We start from the raw sequence: 23,982 nt of genomic DNA on the forward strand, positions 1-23,982 counted from the left end.
CCAGTGAGGATGGCTCACATTAAAAATAATGGGAACAATCTCTGTTGGCAGGGATGCGGTATGAAAGGAACTCTCATACACTGCTGGTGGGAATGCCCCCTTGTCCAACACCTATGGAGAACAGTCTGGAGAGTACTCAAAGAACTCAGAATTGAGCTGCCATTTGACCCAGCAATTGCTCTCCTAGGTATATACCCCCAAGTGGGAAGGACATTCATTCCAAAATATATGTGCACCCCACTATTTATCGCACTACTCAGTGTAATAGCCAAGTCTTGGAACTAACCTCGATGTCCAACAACAGATGAATGGATCATTAAGATGTGGTATCTATACACATTGGAATATTACATGGCAGTCAGAAATGATACATTCACAGACTTTGCAGCAACATGGATGGACCTAGATCATATTATATTAAACAAAGTAAGTCAGAAGACAAAAGAGAAACAGAATGGTAGCACTATTCTGAAGCACCCAGAACACACATCTTATACACAACTGATACTCAACAATCAAATAACAGGGTTTAACAGGGTAGAAACTCCAAACACTGCAATAGTCAACATATACTCAGGAGCAGTGCCCAAAATACTTGAAAAAGGAACAATGCAAACTCTTGACTACACTGTATTCCACAAAGAAAACAGCAACACCAAAAACTGCACCGTAGAGAGAACAGGTATGTAATCAACCTTCCACGACAAAGGCCCACAACAATCACTTAGAGATAGTATTCAGGAACACAGGTAAAGAACACCACGGGAAATCACTGTCTCCAATGGAATCATCCCATAACACTACGTTTTAATGCCTTTATCTTACAATATTTAAAATAACCTCTCAGCTTTTATATCCACAAGCATCCTTGAATACAAATGGCGGATAAACTAAGATGGCAGCGCGGGATACCACATGAGATACCATACCTAGCTTGCACTATGAGATGGCCCCGAGAAAACTCTTTAACATACACTTTATCTCTAGGTTACACCTTCTTTTAGGAACTGAAGCACGTGACCAGTCAGACCACCGAAGCAGTAACTGAGACGTACAAACTTAAACTATGCGCTCTATTCTGTGAACACATTCAAGCAAACTAGCATTCCCCTGCTATTCTCTCCTCTCTTCTCACTACTTTCTTCTTTATTTTTTCTCTTCTTTTTTTCTCTTCTTTTTTTCTTTTTTCTCTCTTTTCTACTCTTCTCTTTACTTTTTTCCTTTTCTCTTCTCCCTTTCTTTCTAAAGTATTTTCTCTTTTCTCCCTTCCTACCCCTTCCATATACCTTCCCCTTTTCCCCCTTTGGAAATCCAACTATCCCTTCACCCCTCAATCCCATACAGACCTCCCGCCATATTAAAACTCTCCACCCTCAGTCCTTAATCTATTAGGCATCAAGATTGACCTCCTACCCCAATGAACCACTACCCAGCACCCAGTCGAGAGGACACCCAGTCAAACCCACAACTCGTCTCCTGCAAGAAAAGGCAGCCAACTCCCCTGCGGATTCATGCTGGGCGGCCATCCCCACCAACTCCCCCTAACGTGGGCTGTTACCTGAAACCGAACTTAGGTCTAAAAGTATCCTCAATGCAAGAACCCTTCCAGGACCTCCCTGCCGCAAATCTTTTGCCAATTTGAAGAAGATCTGGGGATGGGATGGAAAGACGCCTGGAAACCCACACACCACAAGAAAAACCCAAAAGACAATGGGAAAACCTGTATTTCCAACATAAGCATAAGAACTGTATCACACCACCTCTTTACCTGCTTTTCCCCAAATGTAAGATACTCTTATGCATCACTTTGGTCCTTTAAATACTTTGCTACCTCATTTAAAACAAAAAAATCTGGCCTACATATACATATGTAAGCACATACATTTTTATTACCTATTTTTTCTATTTATTATTTTTTCATCTTTTTTGGGTATGTAACCTGTTTGTTTTCCCCTTTTGACCACCCCCAAATGCACTGACAATATAATGTAGCACCATTTCCCCCTGCAAAGGCACACTAAAAAAAAGGGGGATTCTTACATATATATATATATACATATATATATATAAGAGCTCTTATCTATTAGAGATAGGAACTCATATTTGTTTACAATAGAGGGATATCTCCTACTATAAAAGGGGGATTCTTACATATATATATATAAAAGAGCTCTTATCTATTAGAGATAGGAACTCATAGTTGTTTACAATAGAGGGATATCTCCTACCTTGAAAATATGTCATGTGGAATTAACTTAGACCTCAGGTGTTTAGATACCATCCATCCAGCCTTGAACCCTGGATCCCAGACACAGGAACGGCACAGTTCTTCACAACTGCTACAGGAAACAAATCCCATCCGGGACAGCCGCAATACTGCGAGGTCACCAACAAGTTCCAGCTCTAATATGACACCCTGACAACGAAGAAAATGGGAACAACTTGACCTAAGTGCAGGTTATCCTACCTTTCCAGCTAACGACAAGACAAAATCAGAAGACTTGTCACACTTTGGTAGGCCCAAAAGCCAAGATTGCGAGTTACAGATGACTGCTGCTAGAACCATGACCAGACTGTATACAGCCTGGGACCAATAAAAAAGCCCTAACCTAGGGTTTGAACTATGACCTGCACAATAAACATGATCCCCAGTTCCAAAGGTCTGGCAGAGACCATTGTAACGGAATGGGGCTTCTGGAAGCACAAAGAAAGACACTGTCCTAATTGCCATCCTAGGTTCAGTGCAAAGACCAAGATCACCAACCACAGAAGATGAATTAAAATGACACTGATGGAACAGAACTTCTAGAAACACAAAGACTGACTTCATCATAAATCCCACCGCAGGATCTGTGCAGATACTGAGATCCCTAGACACAGAGGCCTGATAGTATCACCCAGGACAGAGCAGAGGTCTTCCAAACACCACAAAAGCACCACCGGGAGAGTAAATGATCCTGAGCAGAGTCTATAGTTGATCCCATGACAATACACTCCAAGGGCGGAGAAACCCCATATCTCTTAGGCCAAGTGAATTCCTTTTTGAATGACCCCAATATTTACTGTGCCTGGGCAGGAGGGAAGAAAACAAAAAGCACGAAACATTATTTATTTATTTTTTATATATTATTTTATTTTCATTTATTATTATTATTTTTATTTACCTATCTATTTTTGGTCAATTTCTCTGTTTGGGTGTGGTAATTGAAGTTGTCCCCAGTTATACTTATTCTTTCTCTTCTTTCTTTATATGCTATGCCATGTTTCTTATATCAAGACCATGGCGTTTTTTTGTTTGTTTGTTTGCTTGTTTTGTGTTTGTTTTTGTGGGTTTTTTTTGTTTTTTGTGGGTTTTTTTTTTTTTTTTTTTGGTGCTTGTGTTTATTGTTGGAGTCCTCACTGGATATTTGACACTTCTTTTTGTACTGGTGGAATGTTTCACCTTTTTTCTCTCCTTTGTTTCTCAAACCGATGTGAGAGCCTCTGGAAGAATTCCGCTTATTTTCGGCATATTAGACTTTTACCCCAGTTTATTACTTTTCTCTCCTTCAAACAAAACCACGTAACTTTAACTAGCTAGTCCTGCCCCCCTCAATTAGAGGGGGAAACAAGGGAGACACCAGGACCAAACAGGTGCAAGACTACTATGCAGTAGGCTAGATACAGAGGAGACCACATATTCTAGCTACCCTGGGGGTGAGGGAAGAGGATATGGGTGGTAGGACAAAAACGGAGGTGTAGGGAGGACAATTTGGTGATGGGAATTCCCCCTGATTTTATGTAAATATGTACCTAAAATATCATTGTCAACAATATGTAAGCCACTATGATCAAAATAAAAATTAAAAAAAAAAAAAAGACCCCAGTCTAGGCTTTAGCCTATGACCTGTTACAACAACCATGATCTCAATTCCCAGAGGTCTGGCTGAGACAACTGCAACTGAGCAGAACTTCTGAAAACATAATGAAAGACACTATCCTAGGCTTCATACCAGGAATGGTGCAAAAACCAAGACTGATTAAAATTACAGTGTTAGAACAAAACTTCTAGAAACGTAAAGAAAAACTACACTCTAGTCGCCATCCAATGACCTGTGCAAATACCGAGATCTCTAGCTACTGAGGGTTGATTATATCATCCACAACTGAGCAGAAAGTTTCCAGACAGCCCTAGGGAAGAGGACCTAGGGGAGAGAAAAAGAAGATGTATGGAGCCTATAGTTATTTCCACGACAGTATGATTCAAGGGTGGAGAAACCCTTTTTCTCTTAGGCCAAGGGAATTCCCTTTCTAATCTCCCCAATATTTACTGTGCCTATGCAAAAAAAAAAAAAAAAAGAAAAGAAAAGCACAAATTTCTTTTTTTTATTGTTGTTGTTATTGTTTTTTTCTTTCTGTGTGTGTGTGTGTGTGCTTTGTTTTGTTTTTATTTCAAGACTGTGGGTATTGTTTGGTTGTTGTCTTTATTGCTGTGATGTTTTTCGGATTCTTTTAGTTGATTTTTTGCATAGTTTTTATGTTTTTCTTCCTTTTTTCCTTTTTTCTTAAATTCATACTTATAGCCTCTAGAAGGACTCCTCCCATTTCTTTCTTGTTTGATTTTTACCCCTCCCCTTTTTTCTCTTTCTCTTTTCTTCCCCTCCAAACAGAACCACATAACTTGAATCATCTTGTTCTGCCTTACAAATTGAGGGGGAAATAATAGAGGGTACCAAGACCAAACAGGTGTATGAACATTGAGTAGAAATAAAAAATGATCATACTTAAACACAAAATCCAAAGCCAATGACAACAGAATCGAAACCCGATTTACAACAAGCTAGACACAGAGGGGACCATTTATACTAGCAGACCGGGGGTTAAAGGAGGGGGATATGGGATACATGCTGAGAACAGGGTGAAAGGAGGACAACACTGTTGTAGGAATGCCCCTGATTCAATGTAACTATGTGCCTAAAATATTACTGTGAAAGATTTGTGATTTACTTTGGTCAAAATAAAAATTATTTAATTAAAAATTTAAAAAGAACTATAAAAGAAGTTGAAAGATTTCCCTCTCCCTTATCTCTTTTATTTTTAATTATCTTTTTAATTCTCTGGGGGTAAAGAGAAGTAATAAAAAGCTAAATAATCTTTTTAAAAAAATTTAACTCTGAGAATTTCTCTGCAGTCATGTTCTTTATTGTTGATTCTTCCTGGTTATTTTCTTCTGGTGTCTCTAGGATTCCAATGATTCTTATGCTGTTTCTATTGAGTTTATCAAAGACTTCTATTTCTTTTTTTTTTTTTTTCTTGGTTTTAGGGCCACACCCGGCATTGCTCAGGGGTTACTCCTGGCTGTCTGCTCAGAAATAGCTCCTGGCAGGCACGGGGAACCATATGGGACACCGGGATACAAACCAACCACCTTTGGTCCTGGATTGGCTGCTTGCAAGGCAAACGCCACTGTGCTATCTCTCTGGGCCCCAAAGACTTCTATTTTCATCTGTTCAGATTGAGTATTTTTTTCATTGTCTCATAATTTGTTTTAAAGCTCTTTTCAAATCTCTTCTGTTGTTTGGAGTTGTTATGCATCTAATCTTCCAGCTCACTGATCTGTCCTCAGCTGCTTCTACTCTTGTGGAGAGGCTTTTCATTGATGTTTCCATTTCATCTACTGAGTTTTTCAGACATTTTTTTTAGTTTGGATATTTCTAATTTCTATCATTGTGGTCTATTTAGCTCTATCTGTGCTTTCTCTGAGTTCTATAAACATCCTCTATATTTCTTTTCTAAACTCCTTATCTGAGAGGTTAACTAGGTGATTGACTCTTCTTAGGCCATCAGAGCTGCCATCTTCATTCTTTATGCATGGAGTTGGCCTGCATTGTTTCACCATTGTCTCGCTTGTAGTGTTTTGTTTTTTTTTTCCTATGCATAATGGTGAAGTTCATTGGCTAGAAGAAATTCCTGGCCAGCTCCTTTGGCACTACCTTTTGTGGGTGGGGACAGCCTACCTTGCTGTTGTGCCTTGCTGGGATTAAGTTTGCTAGGGTCTTCTGCAGTCTCATGCAGGACATCAAGAAACCAAGTATGGAAGAATGCAGAGGCTCTTTATAAGCCCACAGCAGGAGTCTGGCACCACCCTTGTGGGTGGGGTAGCCTACTTTGCTAGTGAGCCTTGATAGGATTAAGTTCCCAGGACCTCTGAAGCCTCTGAAGCCTCACACAGGAAATCCAAAAGCCAAGCTGATCATGAGATTTTTATACTTTCTTTTACTGATGTAATTTATTATATTGTATGTTTTGCATATATTGAACTATCCTTGCATCCCTCAGATAAAACCCAGTTAGTTGGTCATGCTATTAATCTTTTTGATGTGTTGTTGGATTTGGATTTTTTAAGTTTTTATTAAATATTTTTGAATCAATGTTTATCACTAGGATTGGTCTATAGTTTGTTTTCTTGGTAGTATCTCTGTCAGATTTTGGAATGTCATGAGGTTAACTTCATTCAATCATAAAAGGTATTAGGAAGGATTCCAACTCTTCAATATTTTGGAAGAGACTAAAGATCAATGGTAATAAGTCTTCTCTGAATGTTCAATAAAACTTACTTGTAAACCCAGGGTCTTGGACTTTCGTTATTGGGGAGTTTTTAAAATACTGTTTTAATTTCCTTACTTGTCATTGGCCTGTTAGGCTTTTTAATTCTTCCTCCTTTAGTTTTGGAAGATTATATTTTTTCAGAAATCTTTTCATTTCTTCTAGGTTCTCTATCTTAATAAGCTCTCATGATCTTTTTTTTTTTTTTTTTTGAGTTCTGTTGTAATCTCTCCCGTTTAATTTCTGATCTGGTTTACTTGAGCATTTTCCCTTAATTTCTTGTGAGTCTTTCTAAACTTTCAAAACAGTTTGCCCAACTTGTTTTTTCTTTGAAAAAAAGAAAACCAGCTCCTGGTTTCATCAATCCTTTGTATTATTTTCCTTGTTTATATGTTGTTGATTTCTGCTCTGTTTTTCTTTCTTTTTTTGGTTTTTGGGTCACACCCGGCATTTCTCAGGGGTTACTCTTGGCTCCACACTCAGAAATCGCTCCTGGAAGGCTCGGGGACCATATGGGATGCCGGGATTCGAACTGATGATCTTCTGCATGAAAGGTGAACGCTTTACCTCCGTGCTATTTCTCCGGCCCCTGTGTTTTATTATTTTAATAATAAAATTAATTAATTGCCTTTGCTGTGTCCCATAGATTTTGGCAATTTTTTATTATAATTAGTCTCAAAAGATTTTGTTATTTCTTCTTTGATTTTTCTCTTTGATCCAGTTATTGTCGAGCAGATGTTGTTTAGGCTCCCAGTATTAAATTTTCTCCACATCATTTTATAATTAATATTGATCTTGGTGACATTGTGATCTCAAGGGTGCTTGGTATAATTCTTATATTTGTGAATTTATGTAAGTTAGAATTATGTCCTAAAATATGGTCTATCCTAGAGAAGGTTCAATGTGACCTTGAGTATAATGTGTATTCAGCTCTTTGAGGATAAAAGGCCCTATATGTAGATCTATTAATCACAGCTCTTCTAGTTTTTCACTATAGCTTCTAAGTCTTTGTTAGTGTTCTGATTATTGGATCTGAGCAGTGATGACAAAGACAGGTGATATTGTGATAGTGATGAACTCTCCCATTACAATCATGTTTTCATCCATCTGTTTCTCTAGGTTTGTTAGTATGAGTCTTCTGTATTTTTCTGTCTCTAATTTTGGTGCATAAATGTTGATTAGAGTTAGTACTTCTTAGTCTATTGTTTCCTTGATCAATAATTAGTGTTCATCCTTGTCTCTAAGTACTTTCTTGAGATTGAATGCAATTTAGTCTGATATAAATGTAGCTTTCCCAGACTATTTTTTATAGTAGCTTGTATAATTGTTTTATGTACTTTACTCTGAGCCTTTGTTTATCCTGGAATTTTTTAAAAATATACATTGTGACCAAGGTGAATTAAAAATATTTCACAGTGATATTTAAGGTACATAGTGACAATAAATGAGGGACATTCCCATCACTAGTGTAGTCCTCCCTCTACCATTTTTCCTTGCATGCATCCCATATCTCCCTTCTTTATGCCACAGAATGCTAGTGTTATAGGTCCCCAATTGTAAAGTTTGTTGTAGATTGCAACATTCCTACCACCAATGTCCCAAATCTCCCTCCATCCCACCCCACCCACACCTGTACTCTAGACAGGCTTTCCAGTTCCCTAATTCATTCAAATGATTATGGTAGTTCTCTGTGTAGTTATTTCTATAACTGCACTCACCACTCTTTGTGGTGAGCTTTATGAAGTGAGCTGGAAGTTCCAGTCCTCCTCTCATTGTCTCTGAAGATTGTTGCAAAAATGATTTTTATTTTTCTTAAAACCTATAGATGAGTGAGTCGATTCTGCGTCTCTCTCTCTCTCTCCTTCTGACTTATTTCACTCAGCATAATAGATTCCATGTTTATCCATGTATAGGAAAATTTCATGACTTCATCTCTCCTGATGGCTGCATAATATTCCATTGTGTATATGTACCACAGTTTCTTTAGCCATTTCTATGTTGAAGGGCATCTTGGTTGTTTCCAGAGCCTGGCTATTGTGAATAGTGCTGCAATAAATATAGGTGTGAGGAAGGGGTTTTTGTATTGTATTCTTGTATTCTTAGGGTATATCCCTAGGAGTGAAATAGCTGGGTCGAATGGGAGCTCAATTTCCAGATTTTGGAGGAATCTCCATATCGCTTTCCATAGAGGTTGGACTAGATGGCATTCCCACCAGCAGTGGATAAGAGTTCCTTTCTCTCCACATCCCTGGCAGCACTGATTGTTCTCATTCTTTGTGATGTGTGACAATCTCTGTGGTGTGAAGTGGTATCTCATTGTTGTTTTGATTTGCATCTCCCTGAGGATTAGTGACGAGGAGCATTTTTTCACGTGCCTTTTGGACATTTGTATTTCTTTTTGGTCAAACTGTCTGTTCATTTCTTCTCTCCATTTTTTTATGGGATTAGATGTTTTTTTCTTGTAAAGTTCTGTTAGTGCCCTGTATATTTTGGATATTAGCCCCTTATCTGATGGGTGTTGAGTGAATAGTTTCTCCCACTCGGTGGGTGACTCTTGTATCCTGGGCACTATTTCTTTTAAGGTGCAGAAGCTTCTCAGTTTAATGTATTCCCATCTGTTAATCTCTGCTTCCACTTGTTTGGAAAGTGCAGTTTCCTCCTTGAAGATGCCTTTACTCTCAATGTCATGGAGTGTTTTAACCAACGTGTTATGTTATCAGGTCTGATATCAATGTCTTTAATCCATTTGGATTTTACCTTTGTACATGATGTTAACTGGGGGTCTATGTTTGCTTTTTTGCAAGTGGCTAACCAGTTCTGCCAGCACCACTTGTTGAAGAGGTTTTCCCTGCTCCACTTAGGATTTCTCACTCCTTTATCAAAAATCAGGTAATTGTATGTCTGGGGGACAATGTCTGAGAACTCAAGCCTCTTCCACTGATCTTAGGGTCTGTCTTTATTCCAATACCACGATGTTTTGATAACTATTGCTTTGTAGTACAGTTTAAAGTTGGGGAAAGTAATGCCTCCCATTTTTCTTTTCCCTAGGAGTGCTTTAATTATTCGAGGGTGTGAGGGTGTTTATTGTTCCAGATGAAATTCGTAAGTGCTTTATTCACTTCTTTGAAGAATGTCATGGGTATTTTTTAAGGGGATCGCATTAAATCTGTATAATGATTTGGGGAGTATTGCCATTAAAATAATGTTAATCCTGCCAATCCATGAGCATGGTATGCGTTTCCATTTCCGTGTGTCCTCTCTTATTTCTTGGAGCAGGGCTTTATAGTTTTCTTTGTATAGGTCCTTCACGTCTTTGTTCAAGTTGATTTCGAGATATTTGAGTTTGTGTGGAACTATTGTGAATGGGATTGCCTTCTTGACTTTCTTTTCTTTCTTATCATTATTGGTGTATAAAAAGGTCATTGATTACTGTGTGTTAATTTTGTAGCCTTCCACCTTGCTATATGAGTCTATTGTTTCCAGAAGTTTTTTGGTAGAGTCTTTAGGGTTTTCTAAGTAGAGTATCATGTCGTCTGCAAACAACGAGACCTTGACTTCTTCCTTTCCTATCTGGAGTCCCTTGATATTTTTTTCTTGCCTGATTGCTATAGTAAGAACTTCCAGTACTATGTTAAAGAGGAGTGGTGAGAGTGGACAGCCTTGTCTTGTACCAGAATTTAGAGGAAAGGCTTTTAGTTTTCCTCCATTGAGGAAAATATTTGCCATTGGCTTGTGGTAGATGGCTTCAACTAGATTGAGAAAGGTTCCTTCCATTCCCATCTTGCTGAGAGTTTTGATCAAGAATGGGTGTTGACAAAAGACACATGAGAAAATGCTCCACATATCTAATCATCAGGGAGATGCAAATCTAAACAACTATGAGGTACCACCTCACACCACAGAGAATGGCACACACCACAAAGAATGAGAATAAACAGTGTTGGCGGGATGTGGAGAGAAAGGAATTCTTATCCACTGCTGGTGGGAATGCCGTCTAATTCAACCTTTATGGAAAGCGATATGGAGATTCCTCCAAAAGCTGGAAATCAAGCTCCCATATGATCCAGCTATACTACTCCTAGGAATATACCCTAGGAACACAAAAATACAGTCCAAAAACCCCTTCCTTACACCTATATTCATTGCAACACTATTTACCATAGCAAGACTCTGGAAACAACCAAGATGCCCTTCAACAGACGAACAGCTAAAGAAACTGTGGTACATATACACAATGGAATATTATGCAGCTGTCAGGAAAGATGAAGTCATAAAATTTTTCTATATATGGATGTACATGGAATCTATTATGCTGAGTGAAATAAATCAGAGAGAGAGAGAGAAACGCAGAATGGTCTCACTCATCTATGGGTTTTAAGAAATATGAAAGACATTCTTGCAATAATAATTTTCAGATACAAAAGAGAAAAGAGCTGGAAGTTCCAGCTCATCTCAGGAAGCTCACCACAAAGGGTAATGAATTTAGTTAGAGAAATAAATAAATTTTGAACTGTCCTAATAATGAGAATGTAGAGGAAAATGGAAAGCCTGTCTAGAGTACAGGTGGGGTCGGGTGGGGAGGAGGGAAATTTGGGACATTGGTGATGGGAACGTTGCACTGGTGATGGGTGGTGTTCTTTACATGACTGAAACCCAAACATAATCATGTATGTAATCAATGTGTTTAAATAAAATATATTTAAAAAAAAGAAAAATGTAAGACATTCTTGTAATAAATTTTAAAGACAAAAGAGAGGAGGGCTGGATGTTACAGCCCACCTCATGCACCTCACCATAGAGAGTGATACTTTTAGTTAGAGAAATAACTACATTGCAAACTATCCTAATAATGAGAATGTATGAGGGAACTAGAAAGCCTGTGTAGAGTACAGGTGGGGGCGGGGTGGAGAGGAGGGATATTCGGGACATTGGTGGTGGGAATGTTGCACTAGTGATGGGGGTTGTCCTCTTATATGACTAAAACCCAACCACAATCATGTTTGTAACCAAGGTGTTTAAATAAAAAATATTATTTAAAAAGAAAAGAATGGGTGTTGGACCTTATCAAACGCTTTCTCTGCCTCTATTGGTATGATCATGGGATTTTTATTTTTCTTCTTTTTGATGTTGTGTATAATGTTTATGGTATTTTTATTCATCCCAGGGTAAGTACTGCAATCTGCTCTTAGATCAAGTTATTGCCATTTCCTCTTTGTCAGGATGTCGGATCAAAACTGGCACAAATTGGTGCTAGAGCAGTATTGGGAATTTTCCAGGGGGAGTTTTGTTCCTGGTGCTATTGCAGAGAACTGTGTGGTTCTATGTTGGGGTCTAGGTCTCAGGATTGGACATATACTGCCTGAAAACATGGAGTCTAAGTTGGGACCACATAACACAAGTTCAGGGTGGAAGACGTCCCTGTATTATAAAATGTATGGGTTCTTATCCCCATTATATAAGAGCTTGTTTCTATACGTACAATTTCCCATTTTTTAATATGCCTTTGCAAAAATATGGTGTCATCATATTATATTGCTGGTGCAATTGGGGGTAAGAATGTCAGGCTGCACTATCCTGAAATGTTAAGTGTGTTTCCTGCAGGCAGCTGGGTTTTGTTTCCTAATCCAACCCACTAGTCTGTGCCTTTTGATGGGAGAGTTTAGTCCATTGACATTTAAGAAAACTATTGATAAAAAAGGCCATTTTGCCATTATATTGTTAGGGTAATCGTTGTGACAATTGGATATTTAGTTTATAAACTTGATCTTTTAAGTCAATTTTGTTAGTTTTATTTAGAGTCAGTTTGGTTAGACTGAATGTTGCAGGTTCGTTTTGTCTGAGAATGTTTTTATCTTTCCCTCCATAAATGAGAGGTTTGCTTGTTAGTGGTCTCTAGATTGAAAGTTTCTTTCATTCATTAGTTTGAATGTGTCATTCCACACTTTTCTTGCCTATAATATTTCAAATGGGAGATCTGGTTTGATTCTTATGCTTTTTTCTTTTATACTTAAGGTTTATCTTATTCCTTACAGCTTTTTTTTTTTTTTGGTTTTTGGGCCACACCCGGTAATGCTCAGGGGTTACTCCTGGCTATGCGCTCAGAAGTCGCTCCTGGCTTGGGGGACCATATGGGACACCGGAGGATCGAACCGCGGTTCGTCCAAGGCTAGCGCAGGCAAGGCAGGCACCTTACCTCTTGCGCCAACCCCTCCCTTACAGATTTAAAGAGTTCATTTCTCTCTTTTTGTTGTTGGTTTGTTTTGCTGTTTGAATTACTATAAGTCTTGCTACTGTTCTATTAGGGTCTTTTGTTTGCCATTCTTTTTGCGTCTTTGGTTTGTACAGAAGTTTCTTTCCAGAGAGTGAAAAAGTTCTTTCCTATTATCTTCCTCACTTCTTGTTCTTTCCCTGCTCCCTATCTTCCCCTTCTGATATTCCTATAATTTGGAGATTATTTTTCTTGTCTGATCACTTGCTCATCTTCCAGCTGTTTGTCCCCTCTAATGGAACTGCCTCATTGGCTTCTAATCCATCAGTGACCTTAACAAGCTGCTGCAAGTTGGTGGGGGATTGATATCCTCACACATGCACCTTTGATAGAAGAAAGGTAGTGGTCGTTGGCCTCTGGAACATTGCCCAGAGTCTTCAAATATCTACTTTTCACTGTCAGATTCTGTCCCACCTGAGGGGACCTCTGCTATTATGGGTGGTGGGGCAGCTGATCAAAGCTGGTAGATAAATTTAAAGAACCTATTTTCATTAGGAGCATATCAGCTAACTTTCACTGGCACTCTGCCAGGTCCAGATACATCAGTAGCATTTGAATTCCTCTCCTTTCATGACATCAAACTCCACAGTCTCTCAACTCCAACACTACACAGAAACTTATTAGGTTTGTTTCTCTTAATAGCTGTTCAGTGAACAAAGACATATTTAGTGTCATTTCTGTTGATAAATCTATAACTATTCAGACATTGAACCATTTGACAGTACCTACGACTTGGATAGTTTGTCCACCTGACTCAGGGCATTGGGAACAGGGGTACTATGGATGAGTTGTTTTCAGACTCTGAGTTTGCAGAGATGGTAGCCAACTCATCATTCTTGGGAGATGAGGGTGTCTCTGGTGTAGTGGCAACATTGAATGACAAATTAGCCCTGGGAAGGCTAATGTAATCTGGCAACCTTCTATTTCATATATATAGAGAGAGAGTTGTCTGCCAGAATTGTTGTTTTTATTTAGTACAGAGACCACCCCACGTGAGGGAGTAAGGACAGCATAATAAGATATAGCTTTGGCTATCCTGAGCTAGTGCCGCCCAGCTTAACATGTAAGACAATTTCTGTTTGAGGGTAAACCAAGTTGTAAACAAACAGATACAAAGGAACAAGGGATGATTGTGGTTTTAGGTAAAATCATGTTGTAAACAAACAGATAAAAAAAAACAAAAATGATCTCTAGTTTGAGTAAAACATGGTACTCTTCCTTTTTTGTTTTCCTCATGCATTTGTTTCTGATTCTGTGTCAATTTCCCTAATATTTATGAGTTGTGGTTAATTGTTTTCCTGATGGTGTAGATTTATTTCTGAATCAGTATTAATAACAATCTGCCTAGTAATTAACCATTTTGGGGTAAGTGGGTCCATTCCACACTTTCTAGTTGCAGTAGAGGGTGGATGACAGCAGAAACCATGATCAGAAATGCAGTCACAATGTTTAGAACTGGGTATTCTTTCAGGATGCACTGAAGCACAGTATATGCCCCTAAAATTCTGGATAATTTTATTTTTTGATGCTGTTATCCCAAAGGAACACCCCACTTTACCAGACTAGACATATAACAAGAACTTACTTAACCTTCTTACAGTGTATTAATGACTTCATTGGTGATATAATAATTTTCACAAATAAGCTTGCTACTATACTTTTCTTTTTTCTTTCTTTGAACATTGTAAGACTGAAACTAAATAATGAGCAATTTTGTAACTGTATATTAAGGTAATTAAATTAAAAATATTTAAAATGAACTATCACATAATTTATGAATTATAGTGATATATTAATTTATGTAATTTAAAACTTATCTTACCATCATATCACTTTTTAAACTGTTTTAATGCACACATGTAAACTAAGAAGATAAAATTTCCATGCTTGAGCTGCATAAACATTACAATATCGATGTAAAAAATTTTACTAAAATATATTAAATTAGAAATTCCAGGAAAAGTTAAGGGGAAAATTCATAGATCTCTGTATCTGGTTATGTTGAAATAACCCTTGTAAATTAGTGACTCTCTATTCATACTTTGAATTGTTTAATTTAGAAATATCTTAAATATCTTAGATTCTTACCTTTGAATATTTACACATTGCTCACTGACATATTTAATTGAAAATCTGTAGGCAAAATAGTTCACTTAATAGATTTTACTCAGAAAATAGTTTTCTATTTGTTGTGTGATACTGTATTTGGACAAGAGAATCTTTACAAGCATTATTATTAAATGAGTAAGTATTGAATAGAATGAAATATTAGGAGCTCGGGATCTTGAGTTATACTGATTTGTATTCAAAATACGACTTGACTGGAGATATTTTAGCTGCTTCATCTTCAGTGTCTCTGTATAGTGGGAAAATAGTTCCTATTCTGAGAGTAACTGGAATCATTAAACAGTATTGTGAAAATTGTGACACAAATTAGTGATTATAATTGTTCATTTACATCAAGAAAAATAACTTCAATAATGCATATTAGTTGCCCCAATTAGGGCTTGATAGATGTTTAAAATATTGGTGAGTTGAGTCAAAATTCAGAAAGGTGATCCCTCAGTTATAGTCTTAGTATAACTAGCTGTTTCATCTTTCATCACTATATTCAAACTGGTTATATAAGATTCAACCAGAAATGCTTCAACTTCTCCTGGTCACATGGAATCAAACTTCAGAAGTAAGTGTGACCCAGAGAGGCCAGATGGAAAAATGCCCCAGCTACCCTTGCTGAATAAGACCACCTTTCCGAGATGAGAAGACAGGCTGAGGGTGTGGGAGGTGGGAAATTTGGTACATTGATGTTGGGAAATTTGCAGTGGTGAAGGGTGGTGTACATTAGATGACTGAACCCAACTATGAACAGTTTTCTAACCACTATTTTTAAAAAGAAATTATCAAAAAAACCCATATGATCATATAATCATATTAATATTGCTGAGAAAGCATTTGACAATGTCCAACACCCATTCATGATAAGGTTTCATAAGGTTCATGTACTCTCAATAAGATGGGAATTGAAACAAGTTTCTTCAGTACTGTCAAAGCTATTTAACACAAATCCATTGCAAACTTTATCCTCAATAAGGAAAATCTAAAAATCTTTCTAGTAAGATCTGGCACAAGCAAGGTTGCTTCCTCTTACTACTTCTATTTAACATAATACTAAAAGTACTTGCCATAGCAATTAGGCAAAAAGGATATCAAGCGCATTCACATAGGAAAGGAAGAAGTGGACCTCTCATTGTTTGCAGATGACATGTTACTGTATCTAGAAAATCCTAGAGACTCCACAAAAAGATTCTAGAAAAAAATAGACTTATAAGTAAAGTTGCAGGCTACAAGATAATATGCAAAAATCCATGGCTTTTCTATACACAATGAAAGAGGAAAAAAAGATGGCAAGATGAACATCTAGAATATGGAAAACATATTCCAATAGTATTTTGCTTAAAAAGCTCAATACACATGTGAGGGAAAAATTACACTATTTTCACTCTCACCCCAAAATCCTATTTAGCTTCAGACCTATTTAAAGAAGATCAGAATAATGTAAAGAAGTCCTGAATGGTAAGTGAAATGAAATCAGTCCTGGGCGTATTTTCAGCTATCAATGTCCCTTTATTCAGGGTCAATAGCTTTTCTCAAAGAAAAAGTGATATAGTGTTAAAAGAAAAGGGTTTTATTCTCATTAGGTCTCTGATTTTTTATGTTTTTGGGCCACATCCAGTGGCACTCAGGGATTACTCCTGGCTCTATGCTCAGATATAGCTCCATGCAGGCTGGGTATCAGACCTGGCTCTGCTGTGTGCAAGGCAAATGCCCTACCCACTGTGCTATCAATTCAGCCCCAGGTTTCTGATTATTTTAACTATATCTCTTATGCCATATAGTTCAATAGTAGTAAATAAATACGCTATTGTAAGCATAGTCTTTATTTCCCATTATATTTCCTTAATTCATGCCGTGAGATGTGAATTAAGTCATTACATTTTTTTTTGAATGTGCATCCTTATCAAATCTTAGGAAAGTCTGCATCCAATTCTTTTAATTTGATTCCACCTTCTTATTTACTCTTTATCTAGGCCATCTTACATGTTTTCTTTTCTTCCAAAACACACCATGAAATCACATGCTAAAGGATCTGAATAGCTTAAAATCACTAATCTCTGAGGTAACTTAGAATCTATACCACTTCTTTTTCCCACTGGAAACCTGCCTTTGGTGTGACAGTATATTGCAGCAGTTTGAAGCATTTTCACAAAACATTTCTTAATAAAGCAAGGATAGGAAAAGGGAAGTTAAGATATTGATGTGGCCTTCACACATCAGTTTATAACTTGCCTAAATATTTATTTATCATCATGCCAACAAGGTTTTAACATGAGTCAATAACATTTCAATCCAAATATGCATTCTCTGTTTTTTTTTTAGGGAATAAATAAAATTCCTCTGATTCTAATTTTTTTGTTTGTTTGTTTTTGGGCCACACCCGGCGTTGCTCAGGGGTTACTCCTGGCTGTCTGCTTAGAAATAGCTCCTGGCAGGCACGGGGGACCATATGGGACACCGGGATTCGAACCAACTACCTTTGGTCCTGGATTGGCTGCTTGCAAGGCAAACGCCGCTTTGATATCTCTCCGGGCCCTGATTCTAAATTTTTATGTCTTTATCACTGAGGAAAAGCCCAATTTTTCACTTAGTTAGGGTTTTCTTCAGAAACTATAATAGATGCATCTTCCAACAGATCAAGTTGTGTCTATTTTTCCCACTGATATATTCCTCAATCTTAGCATAATAATCGGTGATAGTAGATACTAAAATATTTTTGACCAAAGAAATTTTTTAATGAAAAAGGGATTAGGAGAGAGGTGTTCATAAAACTATTTTGGTAGAGAGCCAAAATTGTTTTAATAATACATACAGTGGCAAGTTAGGGATGTATATGGCAGAGGCAGAAAAAGAAAATTATAGAGAGAAGAAAGAAAAATATATAACAAGATAAAGATATCAACATGGCATTTTCCAGAGAAAAGAATTAGGTCTTCCCCTTCTCTCATCATGATAACAAAGGATGGAGAACAAGGATAGTAATTCAATAAAATTAGATAATTTAATTCAATGACAGTTTCTAAAATGGCTTCCCATTATTCTAAGGATAATGTTTTAAAAAGTATTTTTAGGGTCCATATAAATTAGCCCACTTAACCTGTCCAGATTTACCCAGTTTACCATCCAATCTCATCTATATCACTACCTCACAAGTGTCCTAATATTCTACTCATACTGAATTTCCTTCACATTCTTTTGCGTATAGATCCTGGCATATGCAATATCGTCATTAGGAATTCATCTATTCGTTGACCAAACTCCCTATCATCATGTAGGTTTCTGCTTTTGTGTCATTTCTCCCAAGAAGGATCATAAGCATTTAGGTTAGTTTTATTTCCAATATTTGTTTATTACGACATCTCTTATATCAAACTATAATTGCCTGTTCAGTTGTGTCTCCTCAGCCTGTTGTTCAGGGAATTGTGACCTATTTATTCAGCACTGAGAATAATCAAACACATTTAAGACTTTTGTTTGGCTAAACCCAGCAATGCTTAAACTTATCCCTGGCTCTGTGCTCAATGATCACTGTTGACAAGGTTTGGGCTATCATATGAGGTGCTGGGGATCAAATGCCTTACACACTCTACTACTGTTCTGACTCCCATATTTAAAGTCTTATGTAATCTTTCTATATAACTATTTTGTGTTTTTCAATAATTCATCAAAGGACTTTGCAAATTAAAACTTATTCAAGAGGAGAGGCAATAAAATGAAAGCTTGCAAAAAGCAATAATTTGAATGAGGAGATTTATTTTCTATAATTACCATTTTTATAAAATCAACTACTTCATTAAGGGGAAATTATATTCAACTATTATTTTAAATACTATCAATTGCACATAGATATCCAACTTATTGGCACTTTATTCTAAGCATACTAAATGCTAATTAAAAATCCTCTGTTGGCCTTCGACATTTTCATTTGTAGGCTATGAGGTTGGCTGATAAGGTTTAATTAATATGAAATCACAGACCTCGAAAAATATATGGAATACCAGGAAACTGAAGGATGGATTAAACACATGTGTTCAAAAAGATGCTAGTAATGCATTAAATGTTACACCTTTGAAATTACCTTGTCTCTTAATTACAATTCTTGAAGCATATCAGTTGAACTTGTTCTCACTGAGAACCACACCCTAAGCAAATTCAGAGCATGGAAGGGAATTATTTCCTAGTTAATGGAGCATGTAAGTTTATTTTAATATTCAAGGTTATGATGGGTGAAATGTAAACTGAAAAGTTTTTCTTTCTATTACGGGTTATGGCATAATAGCAGTACTTACTTCATGAAAAAATGCCCAATTACCATAAAACAAATGAAAGGTCATTATATTTTACTCGGCTTTTGTATGTAGTCAGTGAAATTACAAATTGACATAATGGAATACTTTGTATTTGTGGTTAATCCAGAGAACCCAACCTTATCGTTCCTCATTACAAACTGTGTGTTCTCCATTTCAGTGATAACTTTGTCTTTTTCATTCTGAAACTTTGCATAAAGTATTCTCTTGCTTAAAATGACTTTTTTACTTTCCTTCACCAATCCATGGGCCTTTTTTACTCTTCAGGACATTCAGAAACTCATTTATTTTACATATGCTATCTTTATCACTTCCTTTTATCATTTATAATTGCATACATGGGAAAGTTATGTCAGTTATCTTAATTCACTAGATGACCAAAGTCACAAGAGTCACTTTCTTTGACTAAGACTGCTAGTCTCTTCTCTGTGTTTGTTTATGGGGGAAGGTGTGGTAGTGATGAAAGCGAAGGATGAATTTTGTATTCCAGTGTTTCTTTGAATTTGCTAATACTACCTTTTCACTTTAGCTGCTCTTAGTTAATTTTATACTCATTTCAAGTGCATTTGGCTGACTTTACAATTACATTTATTTCTCCAATATATAGTGATGTTTTCTAATACCAACAATGTTAGGATAATTTTGTGTTTCTTTGATCATAAAGAATAAGAACAATCAGTGCTGGTGGATGTGGAGAGAAAGGAACTCTCATTCACTGTTGGTGGGAATGCCACCTAGTCCAGCCTTTATGGAAATAAATATGAATATTTCTCAAAAAACTGGAAATTGAACCCTCATATTATTTATCTATACCACTTCTAGGGATATACCCTAGGAACTCAAAAATGCAATTCAAAAATCCCTTCCTCACACCTCTATTCATTGCAATGTTATTTACAATAGCCAGACTCTGGAAACAACCAAAATGCCCTTCAGCAGACAAATGGCTAAAGAAACGGTGCAACATATACACAATGGAATATTATGCAGCCATCAAGAGAGATAAAGTCATGAAATTTTCCTATACATGGATGTACACGGAATCTATTACACTGAGTAAAATAAGTCAGAGAGAGAGATATAGACACAGAATAGTCTCACTCATCTATGGGTTTTAAGAAAAATTAAGGACATTATTGCAATAATCCCCAGAGACAATAGAAATGATGGCCAGAAGGACTGGCTAACAATATGAAGCTCACCACAAAGAGTATTGGTGCAGTTAGGGAAATAATAACACAAACAACTATCTATCATGACAATCTTAATGAGTGAGAGAGAAGGGCTGGGAAGGAAGGAGGGGGAGCACTGGTGGTGGGAATGTTGCACTGGTGAAGGGGGGGGTGTTCTATTTATGACTAAATCCCAACTACAATCATGCTTGTAATCATGAGGCTTAAATATTTTATATATAAAAATTTCAAAAAGAATGCAGTGCCTTATGGTGCTACGATCACTAACTCAACTGTCTTGAGAGTCCAAACAAGTTATATCAATGTGCAAAAGACACAGAGGTAGCAGAAGCTACATAAACTGCAGGGTACCTGCCTAACCTAAGGGGCATTCGAATGCAAAATTCACAACATCCCTGCCAGTCCAATTTGGCCTTCCAGTCACTACTTTGTAACCTTGGTGCCTTTATTTCTTACTGATCTCTGAGGCATGTTGCTGGTGACAGGGTGATTAGCTACATTTTATTGGTGAAGGAAGTGAAACACAGAGGAATAACTTTACAGAAGTCACACAGGAAAATGAGCTTATTGCTCATGGCTTGTTCACAGAAAATAAACTGAAAAAAGCTAAAATAGAAAGCACTATCCATACCTGGAAGTGAAGGAACAAGACAAATTACCCTGAAAAAAATATTTTCTAATATTTGGAAGCAGTTTTTCAGTTTATAAGCTTTAAAAGCACAGTCAAATCAGGCCGTTTGCCCTATTCTGTGATTTGTACACATGAAAGTGCACATGCTTGCACAGACAAATTTTATGAGTTAATGATTATCTTGAAAAATTTGGCACCTCATTTTCCCTAAGAGGTTTTAATTAATAAGTGAAATACCTTGATTTTAAGAAAACCTAATTTTAGAGGGAGAATTTTCTTTTTTCCTATATGTTCTTCAGCTTTTCATCCCAAGATGATGTTTTATTTACAATTGCTGCTCTTCACTTTGAGAGGGAAAGAATGTTGGGTAACAGATTCTTGAATCTACTATTTAATGTGAGTGCTTTTAAATTCCTTTCTGCCACCAGCGGAGGAATAGGCAAAGCATCATCTGCAAATCAAGCACGTTAAAATTCCACAGCAAAGCGTGGACTTGACTGACTGCAAGTGGAGCTGTCAGCTTCTACAGGCGTCACTGTCAAAGGGCCGTGTCATCTGTCAGTGTCGGTTCCAGCTCACTGTTCCACATAGAGGGAATGCACTGTTGCCTCCCAATTGATAACACGCTGCCAGAAGCATGTTACTTTCTCATCCATCTTCTTGTAGCTGTCAAAAATGGAATCCATTAATTAGTTTGTTCTTGTGAGTTTTAGTTGTTCTAAAGACATGTAAATTTCAAAGCGAGACAAATAAATATCCCAACCCAAACCATGATGCCAATGAGGACTCAACATCCAAAAATGGACAGCAGTTGCTAACAGTGAGAACTGACCAGCTAAACTCTGCTTTAAGTGAGTGTAATGATGTGGCTAGTTTCCCATTCCTTTTAATGAGGCAAGCTTCCCAAGGTTGCTGAGGGACTGGAGAGCTTACATGAAAAGGTAGGGAGATACCTAGAACATTTCTCTAACTAGCCAGGCAGTTTGACACATTTTAGGGAGTTTGGTTGCTGCTGCTGTTGCATGATTACCATTTTGTATTTTATTCCTCTGTACTGGCTTTCAAAAAAAAGTTTGATGGGCTTTATTTACCTCATTTGGGGAGGGGCACCACAAAAACTTAGCCAATTCTATATATCCCGCCTACTTTAGACAAAGTGTTTCTTGTGTATGTAATCTACCCCAAACCTCTAATATATGTATATCTACGAACTGAAGAAATGTGCTCTAAGAAACTTAATAGCTTGAACAATCTCCACATCTGATATAGAATATAGCAAAAATGTACAATTTATTTTTCTTTTTTTCATCTTTTCAGGTCAATAATATAGAATTGTACTGACAATAAATTATTTTACTCTATTTAATTCAATAAGTATATTTTAAGCGACTAATATACAGAACTGTGTGTTAGGCATTCTGGGAAATACAGAAAAATTGATTAAAATACAGTCTTAGTTCTGTTGGGGCCAGCGAGGTGGCGCTAGAAGTAAGATGTCTGCCTTGCAAGCACTAGCCAAGGAAGGACTGTGGTTCGATCTCCTGGCATCCCATATGGTCCCCCAAGCCAGGGGCAATTTCTGAGCACTTAGCCAGGAGTAGTCCCTGAGCATCAAATGGGTGTGGCCCGAAAGAAAAAAAAATACAGTCTTAGTTCTGTAAATACAGTTTTAGTTCTCTTCAAAGCTCATACTTTTTTTTTGTTTTTTTTTTGGGCCACACCCAGTGGTGCTCAAGGGTTACTCCTGGCTATCTGCTCAGAAATAGCTCCTGGCAGGCACAGGGGACCATATGGGACACCGGGATTCGAACTAACCACCTTTGGTCCTGGATCGGCTGCTTGCAAGGCAAACGCCACTGTGCTATCTCTCCGGGCCCAAAGCTCATACTTTGAAGAGAGACAGATGCATACACACAGAGCCCTAATTCAAAAGCCTGTAGGAAGTGCTAAATAATGAACTGTGGGGAAGAGGAATGAGAAGGCAGCTTCATTTCAGGGACTTTGAGAGGAATTCCTGGAGCCACTGTTTAAGTAAGTCTTTGATGGAAGGTTGGTCATCACATGCCTATAACATTTTCAGTTTAAAAGAATATAACAAATGTGGGTAAAAAGAGAATACACCAGAGAGGTGAGTCTGCATATCAACAGGAAGGTAGAGAGACAATAAAGATAGTAAAGACAGTAAACAGTAAAGAAGAGAGGTGCCAACATGAGCTTTGGTGCTTTGGTCTCTTCTGTGCAGGGAGCAATCCAGAATAAACTATTAAGCACTGTGCAATTTGCCTTAACTACAAGTAATGTGCTTTTTTTGTGAAAAAATAAAATGGTATAAGGAAGTTTATTGGGATTTTAATGACTCATAGTAATGAGTACCAGATACATCTTTCTCAGAATGTATTTAGGTTTCTTTACTCCCAGTTAGGATGTAAAATACAGTGCAAAACTATCATCACTAGAAAACTAGAATGAATAAAAAATAAGATAAAATAATTGAGCTGAGTTTTTATGATCCTAAAAGAAATAGGGAATTTCTGATTATTTTCTAACAAATAGAGCAGTAGTTGAGGTTTATTTTAAGAACCAGAAGGGAAAGAGATTTTGTTTTTGTTGAGAGCAGAATTTGCAACTGAAATTGCAATTCGAAAGAATACATAACTGATAATAGGAAACCCATTAATATTTGTTGAAGATAATCATTTTGGTAAAATCTATCAACATTCAGCCAATTCAGAGAAATAGTACAAAAGTCACAAAACTCAGCCCTGTGTTGCCCTCTTAGAAGAGTAGAAAAAGGGGCCGGGCGGTGGCGCTGGAGGTAAGGTGCCTGCCTTGCCTGCGCTAGCCTAGGACGGACCTCGGTTCGATCCCCCGGCGCCCCATATG

The sequence above is a fragment of the Suncus etruscus genome, chromosome 4 (genome assembly GCF_024139225.1).
Source record: "Suncus etruscus isolate mSunEtr1 chromosome 4, mSunEtr1.pri.cur, whole genome shotgun sequence".
Classification (NCBI taxonomy): domain Eukaryota; kingdom Metazoa; phylum Chordata; class Mammalia; order Eulipotyphla; family Soricidae; genus Suncus; species Suncus etruscus.